Source organism: Solanum stenotomum, chromosome 7 (genome assembly GCF_019186545.1).
Source record: "Solanum stenotomum isolate F172 chromosome 7, ASM1918654v1, whole genome shotgun sequence".
In the NCBI taxonomy this organism is placed as follows: domain Eukaryota; kingdom Viridiplantae; phylum Streptophyta; class Magnoliopsida; order Solanales; family Solanaceae; genus Solanum; species Solanum stenotomum.
Window position 1 is genome coordinate 25444911 of NC_064288.1, and position 9731 is coordinate 25454641.

At 38.0% G+C, this 9731-nt stretch overlaps 1 pseudogene; it reads left to right on the top strand.

The window, feature by feature from the left end:
* Window positions 1-330: 330 nt before the first annotated feature.
* On the top strand, window positions 331-3023 carry LOC125869777 (uncharacterized; annotated as a pseudogene).
* The last annotated feature ends 6708 nt before the right edge of the window (window positions 3024-9731 follow it).

Consider the following 9731-nt stretch of genomic DNA (forward strand, 5'->3'; position numbering starts at 1 on the left):
AGTCTGAAAATCAAGGAAGAAATATCGAAACAATTAGTTGCTGGAATCCTTCAAGTGACAGAGTACCCGACCTGGCTTTCAAATGTCGTTCCAGTGCCGAAGAAAGATGGAAAGGTTAGAGTCTGTGTGGATTATCAAGATCTCAACAAAGCTAGTCCCAAAGATAATTTTCCATTGCCCAACATACACATCTTGATTGATAACTGTACTAAGCATGATACACAATCATTCGTGGATTGCTTTGCTGGCTATCATCAAATTGAGATGCACAAGGACGACGCTGAGAAGACTGCTTTCATCACACCGTAGGGTGTCTACAATTACAAGGTAATGCCTTCCGGATTAAAGAATGCTAGGGCTACATACATGAGGGCAATGACCACTTTGTTTCACGACATGATCCACAAGGAAATTGAAGATTATGTGGATGATGTCATCATCAAATCAAAGAGGGGATCAAATCATCTAGATGATCTGCAAAAGTTCTTTGCTAGGCTACGCAAGTATAACTTGAAGTTGAATCCTGCAAAATGTGTCTTTGGGGTTCCTGCTAGAAAGCTCTTGGGATTCATTGTCAGCCGCCGAGGTATAGAACTGGATCCATCGAAAATCAAAGCCATTCGTGATCTACCTCCGCCGAAGAGTAAGAAAGAGGTAATGAGTTTCTTGGGTCGACTAAATTACATCAGTCGTTTCATAGCCCAGACTATTGTCATTTGTGAGCCTATCTTCAAGTTGTGAAATGGACAGACGAATGTCAACAAGTGTTTGACAAAATCAAAGATTACTTGTCCAATCCACCTGTGTTGGTTCCACCGGAATCTGGTAGACCACTGTTGTTATACATATCAGTGTTAGATAATGCTTTCAGCTGCATTTTGGGGCAACATGATGAGACTGGAAAAAAGGAGCAAGCAATATATTACATGAGCAAGAAGTTTACATCATATGAGGCTCGATATTCTCTATTGGAGCGTACTTGCTGTGCTTTAACTTGGGTCGCCCAGAAGCTGCGACACTACCTCTCCTCGCATACTACTTATTTGATTTCAATGATGGACCCCTTGAAGTATATCTTCCAAAAGCCCATGCCTACAGGTAAACTGTCTAAATGGCAGATATTACTAAGCGAGTTTGACGTAGTGTATGTTACACAGAAGGCAGTGAAGGCACAGGCATTAGCAGATCATATGGCGGAGAACCCTGTAGATGATGATTATAGACCGTTGAAGACTTACTTCCCAGACGAAGAAGTAGCTTTTGTCGGGGAAGACATTTCTGAAGAATATGATGATTGGAGGATGTTTTTTGATGGAGCTAAGAACCTGAGCAGATCCGGCATCGGAGCTCTTTTGATCTCACCAACTGGGCAACATTATCCAGTATCAGCCAAACTCAGGTTCCTTTGCTCAAATAATATGGCTGAATATGAAGCTTGCATATTGGGGCTCCGACGCGCTATTGACTTGGATGTCCAGGAAATGTTGATAATAGGATATTCAGACTTATTGATCCATCAGGTCCGAGGCGAATGGGCTACCAAGAATCGAAAATTGTTACCACACTTGGAGTGCGTGAATAGGTTGTGCAAAAGGTTCATCAAGGCAGAATTCAAACATGTACCAAGGATCCAGAATGAATTCGCAGATGCCTTAGCCACCTTATCTTCCATGATTCAACATCCCGATCATAATTACATTGATCCTATTTACATCCACATATACGAGCAACCGGCATACTGTTTTCATGTTGAGGAAGAACCTGATGGAAAGCCTTGGTACAATGACATTCGAGGATATTTGAAGAGCGGTGAGTATACAGAGGATGCAACAAATGTATAAAAGCGTACAATTCGGAGGTTAGCGAATCAATTCTTTCTAAGTGGAGAAATCCTTTATAGGAAGACTCCCGATTTGGGGTTGCTAAGGTGTGTCGAAGCTGGAGAAGCCAACAGGTTGATTAAAGAGATACATGCAGGAACATGTGGTCCTCACATGAATGGCTTTACGCTGGCGAAGAAGATCTTGAGATCAGGATATTTCTGGCTAACTATGGAGACAGACTGTATCCGCTATGTTCAAAAATGTCACCAATGTCAGACTCATGCATATATGATCAGAGTTCCTCCCAACGAACTCTATGTTACTAGTTCACCGTGGCCCTTTGCAGCTTGGGGCATGGACGTCATTAGTCCAATCGAGCCAGCGGCATCCAATGGACATAGATTCATTCTGGTTGCAATTGACTACTTCACCAAATAGGTCGAAGCCACCTCTCACAAATCAGTGACAAAGAAGATTGTGGATGACTTTGTCAAAAATAATATTATCTGTAGGTTCGGGATTCCTGAGTCAATCATCACTGATAATGGAACCAACCTAAATAGTGACTTGATGAGATCATTGTGTGAGAAGTTCAAGATCAATCATCGAAATTATACAGCATATAGACCGCAGATGAATGGAGCTGTTGAGGCTACAAACAAGAACATCAAGAGGATATTGCGCAAGATGATCGATAATCACAAACATTGGCATGAAATGTTACCCTTTGCATTGCTGGGATATCATACAACCATCAGAACTTCTATTGGGGCTACGCCTTATTTTCTGGTATATGGTAATGAAGTTGTGATACCTGCCGAAGTGGAAATACCATCTCTAAGGATTATTCAGGAAGCGGAGCTGGATGATGCTAAATGGATACAAATTCGGGCTAAAAATCTTGCATTGATAGATGGAAGGAGGATTAACGTCGTTTGTCATGGTCAACTCTATCAAAATAGAATGGCCAGAGCTTTCAACAAAAAGGTTAGACCCAGACATTTCTCACCTGGGCAATTGGTTCTGAAGCGGGTTTTTCCAAACCAAGATGAAGCAAAGGGAAAATTCTCACCAAACTGGCAGGGTCCATACATAGTCTCTCGGGTATTAACAGGCGGAGCCCTCATACTTGCAGAAATGGATGGAGAAGTTTGGCCCAAACCCATCAACTCAGATGCTGTGAAGAGATATTACATCTAAATTGTTCATGCTCTTTTACTCTGTATTTGGAACTACGTCAGACCTGATTCCCGTTTAAGAGGGGATACGTAGGCACTCCTTTGGAGTTCGGTCTTATCAAAATAAAAATCTCATTTTCCCCCTTTGACTGTGTAACTAGGGCAGAATTTTTGAGAGGGTCTCAAAAATTCCTTCAAAAAAACGTCTTCTTGCGATACTGGGGCAGAATTTTTGAGAAGAACTCAAAAATTCCATCAAAAGCATTTCTTCTCACAAATCAGTAAGTGGGGCAGAATTTTTGAGAGGGTCTCGAAAATTCCTTCAAACGAGCATTTCCTGCACAAATCAAGACTGGGGCAAAATTTTTGAGGGTCTCAAAAATTCACTACAATCAAGCTACAATCTTCAACAAAGATCAGATAACAGATCTGATACTGAGTCAGATATTGTAAAGTTTCAAACTATGCCATGGTCAAAGATTCAACATTACCTTTTGCAATATATTATTTTCAAAAGCTTTTTTGAAAAACTCTCTCCCTTTTTTTTTACATTTCTCTTCAAAGCAAATGCCCGGAAAGGTTTGGATGGCAAGTCAAAGGGAGCACACCGATCAGAGCAGATCAACCTCCCCCATCTTTAAACTCACAATCTTTCTTTGAACACAGGAAAACAGGTACAGATGCAAAAGACAACTTCAACATCACCTGACCGCTATTAAGCTCGACAAATCGCCAATAAACAATGAAAGAATCAAGCTACTTCATATCAAGCATGACAAATCAACATGCAGTTGCACTCACTCCTTACAATAGGACGAAGGGTCAACGCTACAATAGTCTAAATTCGTCAACAAATGACACTTAATCCTTTCAATAAGACGAAGGTCTATGCCTCCAATCATCATTGCATGTGCCTGAGAATTACATCATTGCATGTGCCCGAAGATTGCATTGTGCCCGATATTGCATGTGCCCGAGATTGCATTATGCCTGAGATTGCATTGTGCCCGAGATCTGCATGTGCCCGAGAATTGCATCATCCGCATGTGCCTGAGATTGCATTGAGCCCGAGTTTGCATGTGCCCGAAGATTGCATTGTGCCCGGAGATTGCATTATGCCCGATATTGCATGTGCCCGAGAATTACATCATCTGCATGTGCCCGAAGATTGCATTGTGCCCGATATTGCATGTGCCCGAGAATTACATCATTGCATTGTGCCCGGTATTGCATGTGCCCGAGAATTACATCATTGCATGTGCCCGGAGATTGCATTGTGCCCGATATTGCATGTGCCCGAGAATTACATCATCTGCATGTGCCCGAGATTTGCATTGAGCCTGAGGTTGCATTGTGCCCGATATTGCATGTGCCCGAGATTGCATTGTGCTCGAGAATTGCATACGTCCGAACAAAAAAAACAAGCTACAAGTATCAATAGATGCCCGAATTACAGATACGCTTTCTTTACTCATTGCTCATATTCCTAAGGCGTCATGGTCTAAAGGCATCATTTTCCATGGCATGCGGACATCATATCATGGCCTAAAGATTTACTTTCTGCTTATTATGATCCAAAGGTGTCATAGTCTAAAGGCATCATTTTCATGGCCCGCAGACAACATTTCATGACCTGAGGATATAATTTTTGCATATCATGGCCCTAGACATCATAGCCTAAGACATCATTTTCATAGTCTTATGGCAAACATCATTGTCGATATGGGAAATTGCATCATGTTTACTTTTACCGTTTATTTGATATATCTGCTCTAATCACTTTATTTAATTATATTAGAAGCTACAGATTTGCAGAGACTGACATTTTGCAGGCAAGATCAATCTCCCTCTCGGCTACAATTATCGTGCTTACATCTATCGCAACAAAGGCCCTATCAATTTCTTCGCTACTCGTATTGCCGTTTTTCATTTAACCCTTGGCTACTCATATTACCGCTTCTCATCAAGATTCTACACTCTTAAACTGGAAATCTCTCTGTCATGCCTTTCTCGCTACTCTAATCTGATTCATTCAAGCCAATATCGTTCCCGTTCATATACTGTACGGCTCTTTCAATTCTTAGGAGTTTCATTTGCTCTTGAGTCTAGAACTACACACGACCTGATTCTCGTATAACCAGAGATATGTAGGCGGCTTAATACCAAAGTCTCGGTCGTACCCCTTTTCAACCTACATCATTTCAATTGATCCCACTAACATCTCTCGTCGGTCGGACAAAATCGGCTACTAAGTCAACGTTGGTTGCCCGACAATTCATCCTTCATTCCCAAGCAACCAAGGGGCAGCTGTTGACACCCAATTTTGACCAACCTTTAACCTTTTTAGAATGCTATTCGATTAAATACAAATTTTGGAAATATGTCGAGTTTAAAATTTTAGTCGATTTTGTCTAAAAATTATATATTTTGGTATGCTTGCTTTATAAAATTATCGCAAATATTAATAAAATATTTTAAAAATTATTAGTAAACCTCAAAATAATTCAAATGTTTTAAAATTCGAGTGACTTTAACTATAATAGTAGTAGTATTTTAATTGGATATCATCTCTTTAAATTTCCTCAAAATCATTTAACTTATAGCCTATTTTATTCTAATTCCTTTCAATTCTAGCCTATTCAATCCCAATTTTATTCCGATTATAGCCACTTTTCATTTCAATTTTAGCCACTTCAAATTCAATTCAACTTGATTTTAAAACTTTCATCTTTTAATCTCAACCGTCTATCTTTTAATCAAAACCTAAGATCAAATCCTAGCCCCTCATCTCTTATTAAATCAATGGATGAGATTGAATTTCCATCTTTCCTATTTCAACACTAAAAATACCCAAACCCTAAAAAATATTCATTCATCTCTCTTCTCCCTCTCCAACACAGATCAGCCGCCTCTCCTCTCAACTCCTCCGGCGATGGCGAGTTTCCGATGAGAACTAGAGGAGAGGGAGGCCGATCTCCTCTCCTCCTATCCTCTCCGCCTCTCTTCCTCTCTCCTCTTCTCCCTCGCTCCGTCTTTTTTTCTCCGGGCAGCAGCAATCGGAACAGTGCTCCGATCAGCAACTGCTCTAAGCAGCCGACAAGAGCTCCTCCAGCAGCAGCTCCGACGACCAGCAGCGATGGCGAAGGCCGCTCCGAGCAGCAGGCATCCAGCAGCTCCGGCGAAGCCAACAACCGCTAATCGCCTCTCCTTCTCTTTTCTCTCTTTTTCTCCGACGAAGAAGCAGCAGCGTGGAACCAGCAGGTGTTGGCCGCCTCTGCTCTATTTTCCGGTGGCCAGCAGCACTGGCAAGGACAGCCAGCAGCAAGCTCCGGCAGACATTTCTTTTGGATTTCAAGTGTATTTAACACGGATCTTTAACAGATCCGTCTAGGTTCGCTCCTCTTTCTCAATTATCATTTCTTTTCGTTTAACATCTTTCATTTTGTTTGAGCTTGGTGTGATTTTTACTTGTTTAAGTATATGGCAAAATCATATTCAAGCATGTTAGTATATTTTTTTTGGTGTGATATTTTATTTTTTATTTTGTTAAGTCTATGGAAAATTCATATTCAAGCATGGGTCCAAAGTGATGATACAAGCTGATGCATTTTTCATTTATACATATCTCTTATTCTTATATTTTTGTGAAAATGAAGTCGGTTCATGGCTTCTATTGTAATCTGCCTATTTGCTACTTCCTAACCGTAATCATGTCCTCCTTGTAATTTTCTAAATTTTTTTTTTGATTTTGTGTATTGTTAATCATTTATTTTGACTTGGAATGTCAATATATCTCTTTGCTATTTGCTTCTCTATAGATATTAGCATGCAATTGATTAGTAGGATTGCTTGGTTGTGATATGATTTTCCTCAAAGTCTAATCGTTTTCTCCTTAATTAATGTCGAAAGAATGAACTCTTGTTAGGCTGATTTTGTTTACTATTTAGAATTGCCTCCTTTGGTAAAACATGAAGTCCTTGCTAATAATATTGTAGTAGTTGATTTGGGGGCTGAATTATTTTCTATGTATTGGATTGTTGATAAAAAGTTTGGTTGACCTTACATGTTTATTTTATTGACTAATTTTAATTGATTTGTCTTGCCTTAATTAAGTTGGGAATATGTCTGACTTGATTATATTCGGTAAATCTCGGCTAATTAAAGAAATTGTTTGGACTGATTTGGTTTTTCCAGCAGCTCCGGCGAAGCCAACAACCGCTGATCGCCTCTCCTTCTCTTTTCTCTCTTTTTCTCCAACGAAGAAGCAGCAGCATGGAACCAGCAGGTGCTGTCCGCCTTTGCTCCATTTTCCAGTGGCCAGCAGCACTGGCAAGGACAGCCAGCAGCAAGCTCCGGCAGACATTTCTTTTGGATTTCAAGTGTATTTAAGATGAATATTTGACAGATCCGTCTAGGTTCGCTCCTCTTTCTCAATGATCATTTCTTTTCGTTTAACATCTTTCATTTTGTTTGAGCTTGGTGTGATTTTTACTTGTTTAAGTATATGGCAAAATCATATTCAAGCATGTTAGTATATTTTTTTTGGTGTGATGTTTTATTTTTATTTTGTTAAGTCTATGGCAAATTCAAATTCAAGCATGGGTCCAAAGTGATGATACAAGCTGATGCATTTTTCATTTATACATATCTCTTATTCTTATATTTTTGTGAAAATGAAGTCGGTTCATGGCTTCTATTGTAATCTGCCTATTTGCTACTTCCTAACCGTAATCATGTCCTCCTTGTAATTTTCTAATTTTTTTTTTGATTCCGTGTATTGTTAATCATTTATTTTGACTTGGAATGTCAATATATCTCTTTGCTATTTGCTTCTCTATAGATATTAGCATGCCGTTGATTAGTAGGATTGCTTGGTTGTGATATGATTTTCCTCAAAGTCTAATCGTTTTCTCCTTAATTAATGTCGAAAGAATGAACTCTTGTTAGGCTGATTTTGTTTACAATTTAGAATTGCCTCCTTTGGTAAAAAATGAAGTCCTTGCTAATAATATTGTAGTAGTTGATTTGGGGGCTGAATTATTTTCTATGTATTGAATTGTTGATAAAAAGTTTGGTAGACTTTACATGTTTATTTTATTGACTAATTTTAATTGATTTGTCTTGCCTTAATTAAGTTGGGAATATGTCTGACTTTATTATATTCGGTAAATCTCGGCTAATTAAAGAAATTGTTTGGACTGATTTGGTTTTTCCTTTTCTTAAAGGAAATTAATATTCTTGATTGATGCTTATTTGTCTACTTATGGTAATTTAACATTGGGTAAATATTTATTTCCAACCGGTTCTTGCACTATTGAAAACTCTTAATCATTACTTTGCCATATTTAGTTGCTCATTATTTGGAAAATAATTTTTTAAATAAGTCTGATTGGCTTTCCTTTGAAATAAGGAAAATAGCATATTGTTTGATTCCTTAAAATATTTAATTCCCTTATATATGCTCCTCTTATAATATATAAATAGGACTCCTCCCTTCATTATTCACTCACTCACATCCTAACTTGCTCACGCTTTACTCTTGAATACGAAAAAATATATTGCTCTCTACCCTTAAAAATTAAGTTTTCCGGTAAATCTACAAGCTCCTCTCTACTTGTTATTCTGCCGTGTTTGGGTCTAGATTAAGTGTGGATCTTCATTGCTGATTTCTTTTACTGCATAACTGGTTAGTATCCTTAATACATGTTTAATTTATGTTTCTACATCATCTTAGCCATCTTAAGTCTAAATTGGGTGTTAATAAATAAAAGGAAGCATTCGGGTAAGTTTCTGTCCCGTTCTTTCTCGATGTGTGATTGTATATTCTCCACAACTTGTTTACATCTTACATGCCTATATGTTACTTGTGTACATGAAATAATTAATATTATGTGTGTATCCATATTTTTTTATCATGTTACTATATTAAATTGTCTTTTACGTGTTCTTACTTGCCCGTATTTTTCATTATCCCCTCTAGCAGGTTTTGAGCTTAGAGTTCAAGGTGTTGAAGAGTCTCCTAGAAGCGATTTCCGGACGACACCATTATGTTTAAGTTTATTTGAATGGAAAATATTATTCATTTACTTTTAGTTTGTAATATTCGTATAACTCTAAAACTCTATATATATGATATAATTTGGGAGATCGTCTAAAGGGGGGAGGGGACTTACGTGCTAATTGCTATTTTACCGCCAACTTACTTGTTGATAGAGACATGCCTATAGGAGTGTGATTTAATCGTTTATTCATTCCTCGTGCTAAAATTTAATTAGAATAAAAGAGAGCTGGTTGATATTTTATTACTTAACTATCGTTTAAGTTGTAGACTAGTTCTATGTTAGCCACCTATTTAATGCTAACTAATTATATGCTAAAAATAACTAATAAATCTGTTGTAATATGCCCCTTAGCATATAATAATAATAATTAAAGTGTGACATTTACATGTTGATATATGTTGCTGTGTTTGGTGAATCACGACTCTCTTGTATAAAATGTATAAAAAATGATAAAATAGATAACTGATTTGCTTAATAATTTGTCTCGCCTTGGAAACGACTTGGACCCATGCTTGTAGGATTCTATTAGTCTTCCCGTACTCTATTTAAGGGTTTAATAATCTATTCATAAAGTTAGATTCCATGCCTATAGGATTTAATATTTGCAAAATCTGATTTAGAGTAGTGATTAATTGTTATCTTGTTTAGCTGACAACGTGCTAGTGTTT